This window comes from Arvicola amphibius, chromosome 9 (genome assembly GCF_903992535.2).
Source record: "Arvicola amphibius chromosome 9, mArvAmp1.2, whole genome shotgun sequence".
Taxonomy (NCBI): Eukaryota; Metazoa; Chordata; class Mammalia; order Rodentia; family Cricetidae; genus Arvicola; species Arvicola amphibius.
Genome location: NC_052055.2, coordinates 119,480,258 through 119,505,389, shown reverse-complemented (window position 1 = coordinate 119,505,389; position 25,132 = coordinate 119,480,258). Strand labels below are relative to the sequence as shown.

The 25,132-nt window shown below is 43.1% G+C and overlaps 1 protein-coding gene across 1 annotated transcript in view; it reads right to left on the bottom strand.

The window, feature by feature from the left end:
* The window catches only part of Btbd9 (BTB domain containing 9), a 350,239-nt gene extending 327,218 nt beyond the window's left edge, over positions 1–23,021 (bottom strand). The window contains exon 1 of the mRNA XM_038342714.1: positions 22,873–23,021. The gene's annotated coding sequence lies outside the window, so the exon portion shown is untranslated. The remainder of the gene's footprint in view (positions 1–22,872) is intronic.
* Positions 23,022–25,132: the final 2,111 nt, after the last annotated feature.

Genomic DNA, 25,132 nt, shown 5'->3' with positions numbered 1-25,132 from the left:
CAAGGTCATCCTCAGCTAGAAAGAGAGTTTGAGGTCAGTCCACATAAAAACTAGGTAACAATGGCACAAGAGTAGGGTGGCCTTGGGGACTGTCTCCATCTGGTACATCCCAGCTTGAGATCTTCCCTTCCAGTCTGAGGACAGACTTCCTCCTTAGATGTCTGTGATCTGACTGACTCCTTCCTAATTACAGTCTTGATTCCCACAAGATGAGGTGGGCTTAATTTATTCCTCTCACTTTCTCCTCAAGGTGGTGGAAAGGCAGGGCAACAAGGGCTTAGTTTAAGAGAGGACAAAAAAAATGTCCCAACCAGGGATGTATCTTCCATGGTACCTTATTCAAATATTAACTGAGAGGTACTGGACCCTTGTGTGAATTTTACATTAGTAGGGATAGTAAATGGATACTATTGTTCTTAGTTGACTTTCATTACTTCAAAAGCATCAATTATCAAAATAAGGCTAGTCCGCAGTGCTAAAATACTGATGGGTACTGCCTGTTTGCTATGCAGGAAGAATCCCACATGCAGCTTTTTCTCACCAAAACAATAAACAATGTTCATCAGTGAAATGAGAGTACCATATGCAGCTCATAACCGTGTCCTGTTATAAATGCCTCTTAAAGACGGAAGAAATGAAGTTGGCTTGAACATCCATTTCCTTACCTAAAGCCACACTTCCAAGCAGTGGTTGACAAGCCTTAACTTAAGGGCTATTCTCGTTTCTATAATTAAGTCTATCCTTCAGTATTTCGTGAAAAAATAACCAAAGTGGATCCACAAAGTGGAGCTGCCAGTGAGTCCTTGAGCCCTGTGCATCTCCCCTGGGAGCCCTCTCCACCCTGCACATTTCCTGACTGAAAGGCCTTTACGGGGAAAAAGACCTTCTGCTCTTTAATTGCAAAATATAAATGATCTTTCTCAGGGGAAAGAGATGGCATTTACAAGCATATGGTTTAGCAATTTCTTTCTGTTCTTGGTACCCATGTGGTATGTAATTTGAAGAAGGATTCCTTAAACTTTAAATTAATAGTGCTCAGGGAGTCAACTATGCCCTGTCTGCATCTTAAACACTCTCACAGAGGACCCCAGTCTACCTTCTCACCAGAAGAGCACGTGACTTCTTCTGATGTATTCACCACTTGTCATTAAGTCTGAAGACCACTCTAGGGGTGTGACCTTCATTCTGAAATCCTGAAAGCCTCGTTCTACAACGGGTACTGAAGAGCAACAAAAGGAAACATGGGGCTCACGAGGCAAGATCCCTGACGTCTTCTATTAGGGAAAGACTGAATTCACGTCCGTGCTACCTTTAAAGTCGTGGCATTCTACAATTTTATTTTTGTAAATAAATATCCATAGACATAAGTCATCTTTAACAAGCTGCAAATTAACAAAAATCTTTGACTAGATTATTTTATTGAGCATGTGTATAACTCCATTTACTACTCATCACATTGATCCACTTCTTTGTCAAGAAATAAACTAGTTTCTGAATCTGTAGATCATCAACGGAAGATTGCCTAAGCTCTCTTTATAAAAAAAAGTCCAGTACTGGATGACAGAAACATACTCTATTCAGATTAAAAAAAAAAAGCCATTTCAACCAGGTGTGGTTAACACACACCTTTAATTCCAGCAGAGGCAGGAAGATCGAGCCAGCCTGGTCTACAGAGTGAGTTCCAGGAAAGCCAAAGCTACACACTGAAACTCTATCTGGAAACCCCCACAATGCCATTTTCATGTCATCTTTAAGTGGGTAAAACCTATCTTTGACTTACAAATATAGGGGAAAGAACTCATATTTGAATTGCAATGTAAAATATAGACTAGAATACTATTAACACAAGTATGCTGTAGGATTATATAGGGTACACACACACACACACACATATAGTTTATAGTATATATAGTAGGGTTAACTAAACAACCCATAGCAAACTTAAATAATAAGCTCAACAGTACATTATAATAAAAATTAGAATAGAAAGTTCAACTCAGCATACACTGATGAGCATGGCCTTCCACATCTGTGAAGAACTCTATTTATAGGCATTCAGATGCAAAACAGGAGCGGGGCAACGGTATTAAACATTATGTAGTTGCCGGACTCAGAGAGCTAACTAGACTCCTTTACACACTGCAGTAATATACCATTGTAGGCTTAAGAATGCCACATTTCCAGTCTCCCAATGCCTCATTTGATTGGTTACTAGTAAGCTGCCCAAGGATATATGTGTGTGTGTGTGTGTGTAAAATATATGTGTGTGTGTATATATATATATATATATATATATATATATATAAAATGAAGGACTACAACAATGCCCATTAGTTGCCAATATTTTTTGTCAGGGTCTATGGGAGGCCTTTTGAAAAACATCTTTTGAAAAATGTTCTTTTAAACTAGAAAATGCTGCAGGCTCACTCTGGCAATGATAACTAATTCTGTGGTAGCTGAGCAAGGCTGCTGCTTTATTATCCCAGCACAGATAGCTAAGACTCTCAGGCAAAAAAAAAAAAAAAAAAAAAAAAAAAAAAAAAAAAAAAAAACTAACTCATAATTTGCATTATCATTTTTATTTCTATTCAGTTAAGCCTTCTGCAGTTTGTGGGTCCAACCTCTAGTTAAAAACAACCCAAATGCTGCACAGCACACACCACAGCATTCAAGAAGGGCATTCTTAGAGTGAGTGCCAAATGACCACACGAGCTGCATTCCACTGTTTGAAGTGTTCTCACAATTTACACGCTTGCTCTTTCTTTCTTCCTACCTAACACCTTCGGCTGCTTTAGAAGAGGGGTAGGAATTAAATGCACCAGACTGTCCTACCCTAAGTTCCAGCCCTCAATCACCTCCTGAGGCTCCTGGGTTGTGATTGCTCCTCCTATGACTTCTAATGGGGCAATTCCCCACAGACGAGTGACTTTTATGAGAAGTCACACATCCCAATTGCAAGAAGCAACTATCATTTATGTCTCAGAATTTATATAATTAACTTTTTCTGAACTTTTGGCCTTATTGGTCCCAAGTCCATTGAACACTATGAACTGAATGCTACGAGCAGAAAAACATATGCATCTAATGCCAAAAAAAAACCAACAACAACAACAAAATAGTCATGAATGACTATTCATGGTCTATTCATGGTCAGAGTTTAGTACTTGTAATAATATTTTAAAACACAGAACAAGTCATTTCTATTTAATTTCTTCAGTGGCAACTTATGGGGCTATAATATTCTTGGAGAGATGTGAATTATATGGTTTTCCTAATTAATAAAGGTTATTGCAGCACGAACTCCCATTAAAGCAGTAGAATCATCAACTGCAGCAAAATAATTTCTTCGCAGCAAAGCTGCTGTGAACACGGGCATTATTATCTGTGTAAAGGAAATTGGCTTTTCATTTGCAAAATATTATAAAAATGTTCTACTTTGCATAGTTTTGACTGTAGTTTGCTATCCCCCAATATCAGGACTATTTTCTGTAAAATTATAAAATAAAAAGAAATTAACTGAGAAATTAAGTCAAATCTAAAATCCTGATTTGTAAGTTCATTTATGCTATTCTATAACAGAAATGTTTATAATTTACACTAACCTGTTTGTTCTTCTTTCCCCCATATGATCTTGCTTTGTAAGCCCTGTCTGTAATGCCAATTTAGCACCCTCCACTGTGATGAAGACAATCCATAATATAGTCTTAAAGATGCTACTGAAAACCACAGATAATGGTGAGTCGGGTAAGGGGCCATGGAACTCACCACAAACTCTTCCCAAATGCACATTTCCCGAAGATGTGCACCTCAGCATATGAGAACAGACAGGCCTAACTCAAGCAACAACTTTCATTCTAGAAACAGAAAAATCTTAGGTTTAAAAAAAGTTTAAGTTCAAAACTTTCTAGAGCCCGTCGTCGGGAAAATGGATTTTTTTTTTTCTATAAAACTGTCACCCTTTCAAGATTCAAACTTGGCCTTACCCCAAATAGCCACAAGCCCTCATGAATAAACGTGTATAATTTGCCTTTTAATCCTCTTCTGTGCACATGCAACTTTCACTTACACTGGGAGAATTTAAAAAAAAAAAAAAGATGAGAATAATGTATTTTTTTCTTGCTGTTTTAGAACAATAACAAATAAGTAAAGGATCTTTTGTATTCTGTGCACTAATGCCCCCAGGACACTACTGAATAATTGATAGGTTTATGATTAGACTGCTATTTTCTGTTGTGAACAGCATTCATAAACCAAACTTAATTCACATCTAATCTTGTATTCTTTCTCTTTTGTCAGGGTCAAAATCCCTATCAAGGCTGATCTGCTTCTTAGAATTTTGCCAGTTGGTTCTTTTCCTAATGTCATAATCTTCACATGTGACCAACTCAGCAACAGAAGCAACTTAGAAAGTCACTAACACAAAATTTTTATTGCGTTTATTTTGTGTGAGGAGAGGTGGGTTTGCACACCTGCCAAGGCATACGTGCAAAGCTGGAGGACAACTTGCTAGAGTTGGTTTTCTCCTTCAACCATGTGGGTTCAGTGAGTCCATGCTCACTCAACCATCTCCATGGCCCCAACACAAACTCTCCTGGTCCATCAAAGGAGGACACCAATAGGACCATGCCTTTATAGGATAAATCTACAACTCAGGCACCAGAGAATTATATTGTCACAGAAGAGAAACGATTAACACAGTGTAGGCAGGATATATTTGAAGGTCATTTCTAAGGGAGGGGAAAAGGCAATAAATTTTTAAGTTGTATTAAGTTGGTCTTCGTTCCATTGTACTGTCATTGTGCATTTGAAAAACCTAAAACCATCAATGCAGCAGCAGAAATGCTCTGACAGACAGACGCTGCCAACAGACAAATGTCGGCTTCCTGTTCAGGGCTTATAAATGAAGACGCTTACATGTTTCTTGACAGACAATGGGATGAGTTGCTGCTGAAGAAATTAAGAGCCACACAATATCCTCTGATGTACCCACGAATAAGCCTAAAGTAATCCATACAGCTGTGATCGAGCTAGGGTTTAAATAATGGAAGGGGTGACTTTTATGGCTAATAAGTAAAAGATGTTTTATAGAAAAAGGATGGCAAGGTCAAGGGGCTGGTGTCATGAAGGGAAACCCTGTGACTAAGAGGACGTTTGAGTGACAACAGAAGAGAACCAGAGACAAACACAGTGGTGGACCGTCCTATACAAAACGTGTCTGGGGGCAGGAGAGACAGCTCAGTGGTTGAGAGAGCACACTGCTCTTTCAGAAGAGCCAACCTTGGTTCTCAGCACCAACACCACTTCTAACTCTGGCTCCTGGGGAGTCTGTCGTCTCTGGCCTCAGCAGGTACCTGTACGCACTTGTCCTCTCCTCTCCTCCTCCCTCTTGCTCTCCAGACTTTCAAGCCTCCAAGTGTCTACCTTGAGAAGAGGCCAGGGTATACCAGGCTACATTTTGTGGTCCAAGTTCTGAAACTGCAATTAAACCATTACAAAGTACAGTGCTTGAAGTACAAACTGCTTCTTGGAGCTAAGCTCTGAACACTATCAGAAGTTTCTATACAAATTTTTATGACCCAACAACTGTGTTTCTAGGACTTTTTAAAGCTATCGATTAGTTCTAAGTTTAAGAAGTTAGGGAGAGGGGCTGGAGAAATGGCTCAGAGGTTAAGAGCATTGCCTGCTCTTCCAAAGGTCCTGAGTTCAATTCCCAGCAACCACATGGTGGCTCACAACCATCTGTAATGGGGTCTGGTGCCCTCTTCTGGCCTGCAGGCATATACACAGACAGAATATTATATACATAATAAATAAATAAATATTTAAAAAAAAAAGTTAGGGAGAGGGCTGGAGAGATGGCTCAGAGGTTAAGAGCACTGGCTGCTCTTCCAGAGGTCCTGAGTTCAATTCCCAGCAACCACATGGTGGCTCGCAACCATCTGTACTGAGATCCGGCGCCCTCCTCTGGTGTGTGAGCATACATCGAGGCAGAATGTTGTATACATAAAAAATAAATAAATCTTTTAAAAAAAAGAAGCTAGGGAGAAACTAAGTAAGAGCAAAGTGAAATAAGATGCATTTATTAATTAGAATGTAATAACTAGCCGACATGGTGGCACACCTTAATTTCAGTGCTCCAGAGGCAGAGGCAGGAGAATCTCCAAGTTCAAAGCCAGCCTGGTCTACATAGTGAGTTCCAGGATAGCACCAGAGCTACATAATGAGACTTAGTTGCAAAAATAAATACATACATACATACAAAAGAATATTGTTTCCTTGTTTTGGTCTTGCTTTTTGCAGTGTTCTCTACTGGAGCACTTGCCCAAGCTCTGCACAATCTGACCTAGCCAAAGGAAGTAACATGAGAAGGCTTCAGGACAATAGAACCCATTTATGTAAGCATGTGCATTTAGTTGAATCTATTTTACATACATGTATGTGCACATATATATTCATATAAAGATATATATATATATATATACACATTTTACTGAATTAGTTCAACCCATATTTTGATACCTGGTATGTATACTTAAATATAGACTTAGCTACTTAAGTAAACAGAGATATTAAAAAGGACCTGAAAAACAAACACATAACACACTGTTAATAGCAGGACCTCAGAGAAAGGGTAAAGTGAGCAACTAGGAAACTTTGTTTAAACCCAATATATTTCTGAAGTGCCTCTTTTTGAAATAATAGACTGGACTTTTATATAAATAAAGTTCAATTTTTTTTCAAAATGGCAACTACAGTGACAAGTTTATCAAAAGGATTTGGTTTTTTTTTTTATTTTTTTGTTTCAAAAGAAATATAGGGGACCAGCAAGATGGCTCAGAAGATAAAACACTTGTCTCCAAGCCTAAAAACCAAGTAAGGATCCTGGGACCTACATGGTAGAGAATCAACCTTTATGAGCTCTCCTCTGACCTCCACATGTACAGTGGTGCATGCACACACACACACACACACACACACACACACACACACACACGTGTGTATATACACACGCACACAGTATAAATATCAACAACAGACACAACTTGTACATGAAGAGAAGAATCCAGTGAGAGATGAAGGAACCCTGATACAGTATTGTCTTAAGACACACTTTTAAGAATTAGCTAAATGGGCTGGAGAGATGGCTCAGCGGTTAAGAGCATTGCCTGCTCTTCCAAAGGTCCTGAGTTCAATTCCCAGCAACCACATGGTGGCCTCACAACCATCTGTAATAGGGTCTGGTGCCCTCTTCTGGCCTTCAGGCATACACGCAGAAAGAATATTGTATACATAATAAATAAATAAATGTTTTTAAAAAAAGAATTAGCTAAATGTATCCAAATTGCTACCCTTGAAAGGCAAGAACCACCTGCTTCTTGCAAATACAATGAAGTGTACAAATGTAAATCAGTCACACAAGATGGAGCCTGTCAACATTCCACCCTAGAGAAAGGCAGCCTCAGAAGGCCCACCCTTTTCCAAGACTTTATAGGTGGGCAGGTTGCTGGGTGGGGAAGGATTCACAAGGCTCTACCCTTCTCCATGCAGATCTATAGGCAGCTAACAGTTCATTTAATGGTAGGGCCCCTGGTAAGTTACCTACACTCCTATAAGCAGCCCTAATTAAACTCATTGGTTTGCAAAACAAACAAAGGAAGGAAGTAGACGGGAGTAAGTTGGGAAGACAAAGGCGATCACAGGGAGTAGGACTGGCACTACAGAGAGTAAGTGGGGGTGGTGGGCATGTTCAAAATACATCTATGCATCTATGCCACAATGTATGCCTTATGTATATGTAACTAAAACATACATATAAATAATTTAAATATCTTAGCTATTTAAACTAAATGCTTTAAGCAGTTTTCCATGGGGCTGGAGAGAGGGCTCCAAAGTTAAGAGCACTTACTGCTCTTACAGAGGCCTTTGGTTCCCAACACCACATCATACAGCTCACAACCACACATAATTCTAGCTCCAGGCAATCCTGAGCATCTTCTGACCCTTGCACACCCACCGTATACACACACAAAGGCACACACACATGAAATAAGTATGTTTTACAGTGAAAGTGAAGAAGGTTTCCTTTTCCCTAATCTGTCAGCCTTGCTCCTGGTGGCTACTCTAAAACAGACCGTACAGTCCCACGCTTTCTTTTCATACAAAAGTACTTTACTGTGCAGCGCTTCCCAGGCACTCTCTAGGGCGGACGCTCTCAGGCTACAGATACTTGCGGCAGACCGTGAGCAGCCTTTAACCACATGTACCCGAGTCGGCCTAGCCTTACAATCTCTGCCCAGTGCCGCACCACTTTCCCATCCACAAAAATCCAAAACTCCTGCTCTTATCTTTCACAGGACAGAAGCCAGTGGCTCTCTTCATAACGTATGCCATTTAGTTTGGGGTAAGCCTATGTGGTTATTTATAGTGGGTTAAGGCCTCTGGGAAGAAACTGCATAAGAATGAAGGAAACCGTTCATACAGCTCAGTTCTAGGAACAACTGCTCTCAACAAGCATTCAATAACCTGATGATTGGTCACTACACTGTGAGCTAAGCCCAGGGGATGCTAAAAGAGGAGGTGACAGTGACCCCTAAATACCAAGAGTTCATATCTCTTCATCATGTAGGTTTCCTAGAGCTCATAAGGCCGAAGATAACTAATCATTCTTCCCCAAGGAACTCCATCCACTCTGAACAAAAGATGACATTTCAAGTATAAGATACTCACAGCTCTTAGAGTTGGGAAGTCTTTCCCATAGAAACTGCTGGAGTGGTGGGTGGCCCACAAATGCCTATCTATTCCTAAGGCGTCTATGGGACACAGTCATGTGGAAACAAAGCATGCCGAGCAATACTTACTTTGGAAGAAAAAAAGCACCTTAGCAGCTTCAAGGTGATACAAGCGCAAACTTCTCCACTGGCCCCATCTCCACCCCAATCGCAGTCAGGAAACGGGAGCTGGAGTTGGGGGGGGGGGGGTCCCCTCAGGAGTTTTACGCTGCCTTTTCTCTATCAATACCTAATCTTCTGGCTTTTCCATAGGCTTCCCTGACTTTGGATGACTAAAGAGTAATATCTGACTCCTGTCCCCAGAGCTGCAACGATCATAGTCCTCATAGTCCCCGCAGCTACTGAGCACATGAAATGTGGCTAGTCCAACGTAAAACACTGGCTAAATGACGTATGTGTGTGTGTGTGTGTGTGTGTGTGTGTATGTGTGTATGTATATGTATATGTATGTATATATATATGTATATGTATATAGCCAAGACTTGGCAAAGCATTTTTATTCAGAAGATGTTAAAACACCATTTTAGATTGAAGACGCGAGTTTCATTAGGCTTCCTCAATTCATCTCACCGGGTCCACAGCACGTTCTCCTTGGCATGGCTCCTGGGGCATTCTGAAGTAGACACAGGGTTTGCACTTACAGCTCACACATCTCTGGAGGCAGCAGAGCTTTAGAACAAGGCATCAGACAGCATCAAAAGTCACACTGCCTGGGTTCAAGTCATGGCAGCACCATTTACTACGATGTAGTCTTGGACATATTGCTTAACCTCCTCCTAAACCTCCCTTTTAGAATATTCTTTATAAAAACACCTGTGTCTGTGTATGGGGTGGGGCGCACATGCCACGCACACACAGTGGTAGTGAACAACAACTCTGTGGAGTCGGGTCTCTCCTTCCACCTTTCCTTGGGCTCCAGGGACTGAATAAAGACTGCCAAACCTGGGTGACAAGCACTCCACCTGCTGAGCCACCTCACTGGCCTAAACCTCCCTCCTATTCTCTACACAGTGTAGCTAACAGAAAAACACAACCTTCGCAGCACACAAGCCTCACACACTACTGTGATGACCACCACCACAGTAGTGCATGATGAAGAAAAGGACAAAGGTAGGTGCAAAGATGGACAGCAGACACCAACACTGGTAACACGGGGTTGATGAAGCACCCTAGAGAACACACTTTCACACACACACACACACACACACACACACTGAAACCTGAGTGTTTCCAGGGCATTTTCTTTGTACATAACTCAAAAAATATAAGCAACCCGAGGCAGAGGGACCAACTGCTGTCCCACAGTAGTGTAATAAACGGGCCTTAGCCTGGACTCTGGACAACTAGAGCCTACAGTAACCTCACTTACAAATAAAAGGGCTTCAAGTTTTCTGAAATCCATTCCACCTGTGAATGCTCTCAGCTCCTCCCAAGCAAGATGCAATGCAATGACTGACTATTGTGCCCCCACAAGAGAATATCCACTGCAGCACTGATTTTGATGGCCCATTCCAGCCTTCGCACATGTCCATGCCAACAATGGGAGCCAGGACATGCAGCACTTCTGGGTTTTCTACGATGCCATCCACTGTCTCCTCTTACCATTTCAGGTCTCTAGCAGCCATAGATGTGTTTGAATCATCTTCAAAAGCCTGCTATTTGTTAACTGTTTATTTTTTTAATTTATAATTATTTAATGGAGAAATCACATACACAGTACAGCATGCAAGTGGGGGACAGGGGACAACTTTCAGGAGGAGGTGACCAAACCCTATCAGGTTCAATGGCAAGTGCTTTACGCTCCAAGTGATTCTGCCAGCTCAATTTCATTTTTTTTTTATATCACGTGGGGAAGCGTATCTTTGAAGATTCATATTAGCATTATATTTTATTATATTCTTTTTACAAAATGGACTTAAAGAGGCTGGAAAACTTCACAACTTCCATTTTTTAATATCCTCCTCAATTATTAAGGAAGTACTCGTAGGACACATGACATTATTCCTTGAAATTAATTTTCACAATTACATAGACCTTTATAGCTGCTAATTCATTTCCCAGCTCCAACTCTTCAGATGGAGCGAGGAGTCACCATCATCTAGTAGCTCATTACACGTACTATAAAATAGTTCACCCCAGCTGTGACGCTGACCAGAGTAAATATGTTTTGTTGCCATAATCGAGATTTATAATAACATAATAATGTGACTTTAAAGGTCACATGCCAAAGTGCTTCCTAAATTAATAAAAATACTAGGCATTTAACCTACAGCACACTAATATCACACAGTCCGGCAGGTGGCTCCCTGCCCATGGGCCCATGCCCAGTAACAACTGATGGAAGGCCTGTCATCAAATCTATTTACTTGATTTATTTTACTCTAGCCTTCTAAAGCCGCATACATAATGAGAACTCACTTTGTGATGGGAAAATCAATTATTACATCTGTACAACCTGACAATGTTACTATTAAGCTACTAATTCACTGAGAAGGGAAAAATTCCCTTATTAGTCTTTATTTGTGCCCAAATAAGAAAAATACTTACTAATACCTGGGAAATAGACATGAGAAGAATAATCATAACCAGGGTGCTAGGAAGATGGCTCAGTGGGAAAGTGTTGGATCCCCTTAATATACCCACATAGAAGCAGGCTTAGCAGTGTACACCTATAACCTCAGCACCAGGGTGTGGGGTAGTGGGACAGGCAGGTCCCTGGGGCTCATTAGCCAGCTGATCTAGTATAAACAATGAGACACTGCCTAAAACAGTGGGTCCCAACCTGTGAGTCACGACCCCTTTGGGTCCCATATTACATATTTATATTAAAAGGGATAATAGTAGCAAAATTACAGTTATGAAGTAGCAATGAGATAATTTTGTGGTTAGGGTCATCACAGCATGAGGAACCGTATTAAAGGGCTGCAGCATTAGGAAGGTTGATAATCACTGGTCTAAAAGAAAAAGGCAAAAAGCAATAGACTAAGATATATGAAATCAACCTCTGGCCTCTACACAGATATACACAGACAGATGTAACTACACACTTGTGTATATACATGCATACTCCACATACACACAGTTTTTTTTTAACAGCTTAAAAAAATAGAGTGATTTGTCAAAGTCCACAGCTGCTCTGTGGCTGACTCTGGAATATGCGAAGGAAAGTAAGTTCTAGAATTGCATTCTCTCGCCTGTCTGAATTTTTCTGCAGCACTGACTCTAGAGCAGGCCTTTTTTGTTTGGTTGGTTGGTTTAGTTTTTCACAACGGTTTCTCTGTGTAGCCCTGGCTGTCCTGGAACTTGCTCTACAGACCAGGCTGGCCTCAAACTCACAGAGATCTCTGCCTGCCTTTGCCTCCCAAGTGCTGAGATTAAAGGTGGTCCCACCTTTAATGCTCTATTCTCCTGGACCTGTGAGCTCCCCTCTTGGCATCTTGTCTCTTCCATCACTACTTCCTCTGTGAGAGTTTTGTTCTGCAGAGCGGCCTAGCCTCCAGCTTCCACTCTGTAGCTTCTAAATCTCTCTCTAGTCCAGCTCTCTCTACCTCTCTTCTGAACCCCAGATCCCTCTGTACAGATTCGTATGCCTGCAGTATGATGCCAACATATGTCCCTCCAGGCACCTCAAACCTACTACTCAACACTGAACTAATCTCTTAATAATGGACATTTGCCTCCAGTGGCCTTCATCGTAACACACAGTACAACCACAAAATAAACCCTCCTACAATACAGACCTTAAGGAACCCTTGACAACAACCCCTGGCCCCACAATACCTAATTAGTCCTGACTTAATTGTCTAAGTATGTGTGTCCTCATCACTCCTATGCCACTGTGGTGGAGAATCACCATTCTAACCACATTAGACTGAGAAGTGCTTCTAGCCTTAGTGAGCTAAGTCTGGATATGTCTGTGAAGGAGTTGCCAGAGAGGCTGAACTGAAGACAGAAGACTCACCCTGAATATGGTTCAGTACCATCCATGGCCTAGGGTCTGAGAATGAGTTAAAAATGAGAAAAGGAGAAAGTCACGTTAACTCTGGGATTCTGCTCCCTGACCTACCTAGACATGAATGCAAGCCTCCCTTTCCACCACCACACCTTCCAACCATGACAGACGACTCTCTCAAACTGTAAGCCAAACTAAATACTTCTTCCCTTAAATAGCCTCTTGTCCCGCGTTAGTCACAGCAACAACAAAAGTGACGGACATCTACTTTATAACGTAGTCAGGTTTCAGACATCTCTCATCAAGACTGCTTCAACAGCTTCCCAACTATCCTTCGGCATCCTATTTTAGTCTCAAGCTCATTTCTACTCTGCAGAATAATCAACACGAAATCAAGATTAACTGTCATTCCTCTGTTTGACGCTTCTGTAACAGTTCTCCAGATAAAGAGGCCTGGAGTCAAACAGGCCTCTGCACTTCCACACCTACCCTGAGATTATCCCACGGGTAACAATGTCTAAAGCAACCTACTTGTGGCCAGCACAAACCAGTAAGTACTTAACACCTAACAACTGACGCTGACTTGTTATCAGACTACCACACAAGGTCATGGCTGATAAACAGGGCATATGTTGCCCCCACTTACCCCTTGTTGCTAAAAGACCTTCCCAGAGGGAGAAAAACAATATCCACTCTCCTCCCAAGGTTCCAAGACAAACCACAGGATCCCACCAAAGCACACTCGGAGAAGCTGTGAGTGTATTAGGTTCCTTACAGTGGTGCAGGTGCAGGTGCAGGTGCAGGTGCAGGTGCAGGTGGTTTGAATGAGAATGCTCCACTCCCCAGGTTCACATATTTGAAGGCCTGGTCCAGAGCTGGTGAAAGTATTTGGAAGGATTGGAGTTGTAGCCTTGTTGGAGGAGGTATGCCACTAGGAGTGGGGCTTTGAGGTTTCCTGAATGTGGTCACTCCCTCACCCCCTCGCTCCCTCCTCTCTTGCTTGTGGATCAGATTTAAGGTTTCTCAGCTCAGTCTCCCCACCATGACTCACCCTCTGAAGCTATAAACCTAATAAACTCTTTCTTGTATAAGTTCCATGGTCATGAAGTCTTAGCACAGCAATAGAAAACTCAAGACACCCAGCAAGGAAAAGGGTTACCCCACAGCAACAGAGATGGAGGCCCTGTAGGAAGAAGGCCACTTGTTTGTTCCTGGCTACCCAGACCCGAAATAACCACACAGAAACTGTATTAATTAAATCACTGCTTAGCCTATTATCTCTAGCTTCTTATTGGCTAACTCTTATATATTAATTTAACCCATTTCTATTAATCTGTGTATCACCACGTGACAAGCTCCCTCCAACAAGGCCACACCATCTAATCATTCCCAAACAGTTTCACCAACTAAGGACCAAACATCTAAATATATGTGGCCATTATCATTCCTACCACCATTTAAAAAAAAAATAAGTTCTAAATTTACTTCAAAAGCTATTGATTAGCTTGAAAAATTATTGTTCTTTCTCTAAAACATGTTGTACCTGGAAATAAAGAAAACCAAATGCTTATATAAAACCTATCATTCAAAAAATAGCACTTGTTCATAGAGTAATCAGCATTGCTGCCTGTCAGGCACCTGTCCTCTCTAACCATATATAGTTTATCAAATTAACTTCAATCATTTAAGCATTTACTAAGATTATGACCTGCTCTAGCAATTTTTACACACTCTGCAGAATGTGTGTCTGTGTGTGTGTCCATCAGGACATTCACATGCTAGGACCTCATGCTGAAACCAGAAGTGATGTAGCATGTCCTTCTGTGTAAGTGTTGCTTTTATTGGATAATGAATAAAGCTGTTTCAGCCAATGGCTTAGCAGAGTAGAACCAGGTAGGAAATCTGAACAGAGATATAGAGAGAAAGTAGATGGAGTCAAAGAAACACCATGTAGCTATCAAAGGAGAAAGACACTTCTGGAACCTTTCCAGTAGGTCACAGCCTCGTGGCAATACACAAATTAATAGAAATGGGTTAATTTAAGATATAAGAGCTAGGTAGGAATACACCTAAGTCATTGATCAAGCAGTGTTGTAATTGATACAGTTTCTGGGTGATAATTCAGGTCTGGGTTCTGGGAAATGAACAAGCAGCCTCCGCCTACACAGGAGTTGACACTAACTCGAAAAAGCACTGTTATTAAGAGTCTGAATCTAGGGCTGAAACTCAGTGCCATCTCTCACTGGTTACAAACTACAGACAGATTGTTCCCCATTCTGGAACTCACACGGCTCGTTAGTACAATGGGGATAGTTGTCAGGTTTTCAAGATCATTACTAGAATTAAAGAATACATGGACAGGGTCTCACCTCACATTATTACTGCCACTTGACCCATGGCCCCTAGCTGTTAATGACTCTTGTAATAGTCAGCTTTCTATCACTGTAACAAATGCCTGACAAATTGAAAGGAGAAAAGATGCATTTGTGCTGGCAGAGGTTTCATTTAACCAAGTGGCTGGTCCACTGCCTTCCTGACCCGTGCTGAAGCAGTGCATCATGGCAGAAAGCACATGGTGTACTCACCTCACAGTGGCTAGGAAGCAAAGCGACAAACATGATTGGGATGGAGCCCCAACTACCTTCTATAATGGCATGGCTCAATAATCTAAATCCCAAAGTTCTGCTACTTTCCAACAATGCCATTGGCATTAACATAACTCTGGGAAACATTTGAGATCCAAACCGTAACCAGGCACTCTCCCTACGTGCATGCTGCGTCTTGCATTTGGAACAGCCTCCAGAGGTCCATGCATTAAGGCTCGGCACCTAGTCTGTGATTAACAGAGGACAGGAGTCTACCTTCGGGAGGTAAAGCCTAGTGGGAGCTTTCATGACATTGGGACCATACCCTCAAAAGTGACTGTGGAACCTTGGATTCTCTAGCTATGCTGTGCTTCCCCAACACAAATACACATCGCAGGCCTAAAAGTAATGAATGGCCGATCGTGGACATAAAACTCCTAAACTATAAGCCAAAATAACCCTTTTTCTTATGAAGTTGGCTTATGTCAAGTTTTACCACAGTAAAAGAAAACTGGCTAGCACACTGAGTATACCTTCCAAATCATGAACTGCAAGGACACACACCGCTGGAATCATTTTATATCTCATATTGAGATGCAAAAAGCAGCCCAGGAGGGCTAATATGACCAGATTTATGGCTTGTTTTTTTGTTTTACTTTTGGTAAGGTCTCACATATCCCAAGCTTGTTTTCACTAAGTAGCTGAAGATGGCCGTGAACTTCTGAGCTTCCAGCCTCTACCTCCCAAGTGCTGGGAGTACAAACATGGGCAGTTGTGTGCCACCATGACCAGTTTATTCAGTATTAGAGATCAAACTCAGGTTTTCATGCGTGGTAGGCATGGTTAGATCTTAAATGACCTCCAAAGGCCTCCATCAAGAAAGCTACATCCTCAGTTCCAGACTTGTTATAATTCTGAAAGATTACAATGGCTTATGAATTGAAATCAAAACAGAACACTTACCTACTCAACAAGCACAAGTCCCTAGCCTGCAATCAATATTTATAAAGCTTAACATATTCCTTGTAGCAGTCTATTTTCTTTCTCTAATTGCACTCTCTCTTCCACCAAATTACAAATTGGATTGCAAAGAAAAAAAGCTAAACACATCTGTACTCTTCATGGCTCCTCGCATACAAAAAGCTGATAAATTTAACTTCAAGTTCTCAATACACTGTTCTTGTAAGAATAACCTGAACGTTTGAAAAATCAGGCATCCTCCCCATGCCCGACAACATACACATGCATACATTCACTGCCTACTGACAATCTGCTCATGTGCCCAGAACAATGATCATCTTCCTGCCTATCGCTGCACACAAAATCTGGAGAGTCAGCAACTACTTAATATCTTGACAGAAAAAACAAGTAAGAGAACAAACAACTCCTTTTCCACTTCCTATTAGAAAAAAGAGAAATAATACTAACATCTGTGCTATGCTAGAAGTCCTACGGTACATGTGACACGGAGGACCTAAGGTACATCCACAAACAGCCCCGAGACTCAGAGTCCTCTACATCCTGGTTTCCATGGTTAAACTTCCTGTTTCTTTCCTTAGCTTTGCACAGTTTATCCAACTTTTTGTAAACTCTCTAGAAACCAAGAGTATATTATTGCTTCCCTAACAGTGAGAACGCACACAGGAATCCTGGCACACATCACTCACAGTGACTTTGGGTCCTAGGTTGTTTTCTGTTGCTGTGGTAACACACTGACTAAAACCAACTTGGGGAGGAAAGGGTTTATTTCCTTTTACAGTCCATCAATGGGGGAAGCTGGGGGAGGAGCTCCGGCAGAAATTTGAAGGCAGGAAGTGAAGCAGAGATCTCGAAAGAACACTGCTTCCTGGCTTCCTCCATAGCTTCTGCAACTTCCTTATCCCACCCAGGACCATTTGTCCAGGGGTGGCAACACAACAGTGGGCTGGGTCCTCCACATCAATTATCGATCAAGAATAGGCCCCACAGACATGCCTACAGATCAATCTGAAGGAGGCAATTCCTCAATTACTTCCCAACTGACTCTCATTTGTGTCAAGTCCACAAAACCCAGCTGATTTTACAACCTGAACTGTCATTCTTCTACAGTAAGAAAAGGGGTGAGGAGAAAGAAGCTAACACAAAGCCAGATGCACAAGCTACACGTGGGCTTGTTAAACCTTTTCTGTCGTTATCTTCTGGTGAGATTAGAACAGTAGCCTCGGGGCTGGAGAGATGGCTCAGTGGTTAAGAGCATTGCCTGCTCTTCCAAAGGTTCTGAGTTCAATTCCCAGCAACCACATGGGGGCTCACAACCATCTGTAATGAGGTCTGGTGCCCTCTTCTGTCCTGCAGACATACACACAGACAGAATATTGTATACATAATAAGTAAATAAATATTTAAAAAAAAAAAAAAAGAACAGTAGCCTCATTTACAGTAATGAATGCACGAGAGCAATCAGTGCGAAGGACATACAATCACCCGCAGGGTCAGCATTTGAAAGGGTTCGTTCAGACACTGGCACACAGCAGGCATTTGGTAGCTTCTGGAGACGACAACTACAGCGAGCTCTACGGAACTACTCAAGTGAAGGACCTACAGTCTGGAAACGATTACATCCTCCTTTTTCTGCTCTGAACTTCTACCTGGTTCTCCAAAAAGCTCAACATCTTCTTTATGGCCATGCTCATTCCTCTTCTAGTCACAGGGGTCTATGACAGTTGTTTACAAGTTTGACCCGAACACAACATCACCAGGGCACTTGGTTCAAGACCAGTCTAGACTTGCTCCTTCTGAAACAGAGAACGCACCTGGATTTCTGGTTTTACCAAGGCCTCCATGTACTTCTGATGCAGGCTCAAGTTTGGGAACTGCCATGGTTTTGAGGTTCTCCAGAACTAACACATTGGAAACATAATCCTCAGAGCAATTGTGTAAAGAGACAGGGCATTTGTGAGGTAATAAGACACGAAGGCCTCTGCTGTCACTCCAGGACTGAGGTTCCTATAGAAGGAGAAAAGGACAGACAGACACCATCCCTCACCACAGAATCTACCTTGGACATCTCAACTTCTAGAACTCTGAGGAAACAAATTTCTGTTGTTTATAAACTCTTTAGTTTTCAGTGTTTCCTCACAGAAACACAACACAGATTGAGAGCTGGTCTGGCCAAGAAATGACCTGAGTTTAAATGTCGACTCACCTGTTAGTTTCCCAAGTTTCATTTTCTGTCCTAATTACCATTCTGTTTTTGTTTTTGTTTATTTTTAGTAGTTGGACCGACTACTTCTACATCTATTACTATATATATATATTGCAAGGCATGCGTTGACACCAAGAACAGACTGCATTATTCAGTCTTCACAATAATTCCTTAATTCCAACAATGATGATAAAAGACATTAATTTGTGCAAGGTCCCTTAGCCAATAAATAGTACAATATGGAGCTGGCCTACCTCCAAAGTTCCCAAAGTTAGTGACTATCCTATATGATCCTTAGGAAGCTGCTACTCCTGTGGTCTCGGCTGTCATTTGTGCACTCCACTGCTTCTGGTCCTCTCCAGCTCTGAACCACCTACCTAGTGGATCTGTCTACTGAAACTCCCCATAAGCGCCTTTAAATTAACAGAGCAGCATTGTCTCTCCACACTTAAACCATCCCTCCTTTATTTTCTAATTTAACTGCATCATAATCACCCACCTGGTCACAGTAAGCATGTCATCTTGAACTTTTCTCCCTCCCCTTATATGTGTTCTTAAATTTTTAGACTTTTAACCACTGAAATGCTTCTGAACTCTAAACCATGCCACTTTCCTATCCTGAGATAACCAGCACATGCCTGCCTCTCCATACTAACGCGACCTATGTGGGACTGTCAATTACTTCCTGACAATGTGTTTGATCTACTTTCCTTGGTTTTCCATTGCCAATTAAATAAGCGGTGGGTCTAGACTTCTTAGAATAGAGGGGACCAGGAGGAGTGGCACACCGCTTTAATCAAGAGGCACAGGCAGGTGGATCTCTGTGAGTTTAAGGCCAGCCTTGTCTACATAATGAGTTCTTAGACAACCAGGGCTATCGCTATCGCTCGCATGCTCTCTCTCTCCTCTCTCTCTCTCTCCTCTCTCTCTCTCTCTCTCTCTCTCTCTCTCTCTCTCTCTCTCTTAGAATGAAAGATCCCTTCATAATTTGTCTCTAATGTATCTATTCTGTCTCTACTGCCACATATTAAGCTGGTAAGGACATTTCCAAAAGGACCATCCAATTTTAACCTTCAACAACATTTCTTAGACTGTCTACCTAGAAAGTTCCCTTCCTCCTCACACACAGCAAAAACCTATTTAACCCTTGGGCCTAACGTCTATCCTCATCTCTCCTCATCTTTCAACATCAATGTTTTCTCAAATATGGTTAATTCCTCTGGCACTTTATTAATTCTCAAAGTGATTAACTTATCACAACATATAACAGTCTATTGTCTCTGATGAACACTTGTATGCCAAATGTATTACAGCATCTCATTCATCCATGTCCTCTCAGCACCTGACAGAAGAGCTAGTTATAGCTGGCACCTCATAAATATTTGCTGAGTCGTTGAATAATGCAGTGTTTGCCGAGTAACGCTACACATCACACTTAGCCTCTCAACCTCAGGCTTACAGAGCATTCTAAGAATTATCTTTTCGTGGAGAGGGAGGACAAAGTGAGAGAGAACCTCACGGAGCCCTGGCTGGCTTCAAAACCACTTCTGCAAGGATGCTGTTGAATCCCTGAGCCTCCTGCCTTTGCTTTCCAAGTGCTGAGATTACAAGTATGTGTCACTACAGACAGTTCAAGAACTTTCTAACAACAAAAACTTTTATTACAGATAATCTAATACTCTCCCTCAATGTGTAAGTACTGTCAGATCTTTTCGTCAACGGTTCTCGGTCTCTCTCTTCAGACAGCCTCCCTTTCTAGCTAACATTATTTATAATTTTGTCACAGTATCAGCAGTTACTGCTCAGCAGGGCACTGAGAGAGATCATCTCAATGGAAACTGTGTCACTAAGTACGGTCAGATGACGACTTTGGTTACATCATTTCTGAAAAGGTCCAGAACAGCAGCCTAAAGCCATTAGGTAGATTTTGGGGGTTGAGCCATGCAGTACGGACAACCTAGGACAAATGCACAGGACTTAAGTATTTATTCCAATTACTAAATGAAATTGAAGGACATAGCAATCTGATCCTGGCTCAACTAGATATTCCTTAAGTAAGAATAACATTTATTTTTAGGCATGGCACGGTGGCACATATCTGTCTGTATTCCCGGTAACCCAGAAGCAGAGTCAGGAGGATCATACTAAGTACTAAGTCTGAGGCCTTTAATCCCAGCACTCGGGAGGCAGAGGCAGGAGGATCTCTGTGAGTTCGAGGCCAGCCTGGTCTACAAGAGCTAGTGCCAGGACAGGCTCTCAAAGCTACAGCGAGAAACCCTGTCTCGAAAAACCAAAAAAAAAAAAAAGATTTTTTTTTTAAAAGAATAACACTTGAAACTTACTGCTGCCTTAGACTTTATTCTGATTAATACCAACTCATCCCCCACGCGAACAGACTCTGCTCTAGTTTGATTTTCTGTTGCTATGATAAAACATTAATCAAACCCAACTTGGGGGAGGGTTTATTTTTACAGGTTAATTGCCCATCATCAAGAAAAGCCAAGGCTGGAACCCGAAGGCAAGAGCTAGATGCTGCTTACTGGCTTGCCTTCCCTCCAACCCAGTACCACCTGCCAAGGGGTGACTCTGCAGGGGGTTGGGGAGGCACTCCTACATCAACTATCACTTCAGAAATGCCCCCACAGAAGGTACACAGGCCAATCTGAAGGAAGCAATTCCTCAATAGAGGTTCCCTCTTCCCAGGGATTCTAATTTGTGCCAAGCTGACAAAAACTAGCCACAGGCTCCACCCTATTAATAGACGTCTATAACACCTTTCCTCCCTGCTAATTTTCTCCACTGTTTCAGTGGAAAACTTTCTCTGCTCCAGTCAAGCAGGACTCCTCAAAACATCTCTCCACCACCCAACAAACAAATTCACACTGAAGTTTCACAACAGGATTTCTTAATCCTTTCCTAATTCCAACTTTACACTTCTTCCAAAGGCCAATCCTAATTTTTGCCTGCCAGAGTTCCCTAGCTGACCTCCTCTTGCCCAAATTTCTCCTATTCTGATCAAGTACTGATAAACCATTTATGCACAGTCTGATGCTCTAGCTATTTTGTGTCTACACTGTAGCATGCCGTTTTCTAGGAGACACAGGCAGAAATAGAAAACGGATGACACTAGTCCTAAAAGTTCGTAAAAGAGCAGTGGATCGTGGGTATTCGCCTTTACAGAGCAAGCTTCACCACTCCAAGACGTGAGAACTTCAGATGCCATACGTTACAGTGCCTTGTTTAAAAAAACTGAACCTCTGGACTGTCGAGCTGGGTGGAAACTGAAGCTATGGCACTCGACTTTTATGCATAAATCATGATTAAATATCAGTGCTCCCTATCTTGTCACTGGTTCTAAGCATCACCTTTATCAGGTAACAGGGAAAAACAATTTCTTCGGTTTGTTCTCCATTACTCCTCCTTCCCCAAGGATGGTTGGGACAACCACCACACATCCAACCCACTGTAGTCCAGAGCTCTACGACAGAACCAACGGACGGCTAGCTGCATCTTTTCCTCCAGCTCCACCATCCCAGCCCACACATGGAATGCGATCTATATTTTCATGCGATAAATAACAGCCTGCAATGCACCTAGGGAAAACAAACACAAAAGGCAGGGCTGCCCTACCCTCGAGGCCCTTGAAATGGCCCAAAGCACAGCACAGTTCTCGGAAAAAAATAAGCAGTTTTGAGTCTATCAGGAAGTAACAATACTTGATGGGTATGGTCCTCTGGCTTCAAAATGTGTACCAACACCGGATAAAAATGTCAAAGAAGCACGTGGGCATACACGTGAGGCCGGAAGGTGCAGGCAACAGGTTGGCCGCCCAGCATCTACACTGACAGGTCGCCTTCCCCAGGTCGTGGGTGTGCCCGAATCTCGCGTAGGCAGAGGCTCATAACTCTCTCCGTAACTACACGCTCCTATTCCGAGACCCACCAGGCTAGAACACACGAAGCCCTTCGCGGCTAACCCAAAACTTTGGGAACCCCCCCAACCCCGTGGGTCCCCGTTTCCGCGTATGTCAGACTCGCACAGTCGCATCTCTTGTTATGGAGCGGAGGCTGCTGAGGAACGCGGGCTTCTCCCGCTTCGAATTCCTCAGTGGAAGGGAAACTGTCAGCGTCATCCCGGGATCCAATCCCTTGTCCCTCCGCACCCATCTCCAGCGCGCCCCCAGAGCGCCAGGCCCGGGAACTGACCCTCATCAGCCCCCGTCCCCGCCCCCGGAACCAGCGGCCGAGGGGCGTGGAGCGGCGCGCGCGGGTACGGCGGGGGGCGCGCGTCTCCGCGCCCCGGGCCCGCGCAGCAGGTGCGGCCAGCAGGCCCCACTTCCCTCGAGCGGTCCCGGCGACTCACCCCGACGATGTTCCTCAGCGACCTAGCCGCCGCCACACACGTCTCCTCCGCCTGCAGCGACCGTGCCCCGTGGCCACCACCCCCTCGGCCGCCGCGGTCGCCGCCTTCCCCGCCGCCGCCGTCGCGGCGCGCGCCCGCCTTCACGCACACCGCCGTGGCCGCGCACGCGCCTTGCGCGCTGGCGTCACTTAGCAACGGATCAACCGTGGGCCGGTAGGACCCAGGATTTCGGGGCCCCAGGTCGCCTCAGGCGGGGTCTTGCGGCGCGTCTCCGCCCGTCGGAGCCACTGTCCCTCCTAAACTGAGCCCTTAGGGTGTGGCTCCCCTGCCAGCACCTGGCTCAGGGTAAGTCACGTCATCTTACGTCACTGAGTAGCGTCATCGGTCACGTCACTGCGTACGGGGACGAGCCGGACCGCCTGTAAGAGCCAGACCTTAACCTTCTTCAGTTAGTTGCCAACCAAAGGGACGGTCTGCCGGGTGCGAGAAAGTTCTACAAGGAGAAAAAAATGAGCCAAGTGAGTCTTTAACAGCATTAAGGTGCAATGAAGGCCAGGCCTGAAATCCCGTGACTCAGTTTCCTCGTTCTGTAAGTGTGAAAAATGCCACCTAACCTGCCTGCACTGGAAAGGTGTGAATTTAAGACGAAATAATGCGTGCGATGCTGCAGGAGAACCGATCTTATTCGAACTTTTAATTTCAAGACTCTGGTGGAAGCCCGTTCATAACTGCTCCCCATCCCACCTCCCTGGACTACCAGATGTGTAGAACCTATTAGACTTCATCTTTCGCATAAGAAGAGACAGTAGAGCGAGGACAGCAGAAACTGCGGACTTCGAAGTCACAGACTAGAGAGTCATCTCCCTTGAAAGTTAGGTTCTTATCTGGGTACGAGGATTTGAAGATGGAAGATAATTCCAAGCAGAGACGTCTTAAATAGGAAGTGGAAATGAACAGAAACAGCTTGGGCTGGACCAGGGATTCACATTTAGAGGCCATTGTAGCATCCTAGAGAAGTGATCAGAACCGCCAACGCACTGGGAGTGGGACTGTAAACATGGAGGCCAGCGCCAGGCGGGTGCTGAGATAGATGGGCGGAACATTTAGCAAGATGGAAAGAAAGATGCCTTTGTGTCTGCAGGTGTGTGAATTAGTGAATGGTAATGAGGTTCCTGACCTATGACTGTGCTAGACAGACGAGTTGGAATGTGAATGAATACGCTGGTTGGGGAAACACACTCCTCTCAAATCTCATGTGGAATGATATCCTTTAATTGAATACTACTAGCACTTGCTACACATGTCCCTAATTGACTTTTCCTTGGAGAATTGACTTCTCGATTGGTAAATTTAAAAGAACAAAACTGTACATGGGGAGTCTTTAAGAAACTGTTAGGTTGTGGTGGATTGAAGGTGCCTAATGCAAGTAGGGTTTGCATTAGGAAACTGCCCACAGGTGATACCCAATTCCAGCTTTGTTAATTGTGTTTTAGAGTAACGTTCCCCACACCGGCACACACACCCATCTTCATAATCTACCGTGACAGAAGGGAGTTTGCAGATTTGGTCAGTTAAGGACATGAGATGCTCCAGATCGCCCCACTGGGCTGGGGACAAGAACATCAGAGTGGGGAAGGGGCATATGAGAGAAGCAGAGGTCACAGAGATTTGAAGATAGCACCCAGTTAGCCTTGAAAATGGATCAAAAGAGGGCAGGAAGCTAGTGGATCACAATAGCCGTAAGAAACTAGCACCGTCAACAATAAAGATGACAGGTTCCTGGTGCATTCTCCTTTCTCTAGGGAAAAAAATCACAGTCTATCAGGTTGCTTCACAGACTCAGCACTGTGACTATGGACCCCCCACATTTAGAGGAAAATGTCCAAGCCAAATTGCACAGGTCTGTGACAGCTGAGAGAAGTCGAGGTTTGGAGGAGGTTAATCCCTACGCATGGATGAGATCAATCAAGGCAAAAGTACAACGTCAACGTTTCTGTTAGACTGAGTTGCTTATAGCAGCATCCTTAAAAACCTACTAAGGCCATTTCATCAAACATTCAGAGTTATTGTAGGCTGCGCTACTTCTACTGAGACAGCTATAGCTATCAGTTACAAAAGCTATTCAGTTTGGAGGAGAGGTAAACACGTGAGTTAGCTAGTTGCCATAATGGGTGTTTGTTTGTTTGTGGTTTTTTGTTAAAGTGTGCGCATACTATAGCAGACTAGAGAAAGCTGAAACAGTTAATAGACCAAGGTTTAG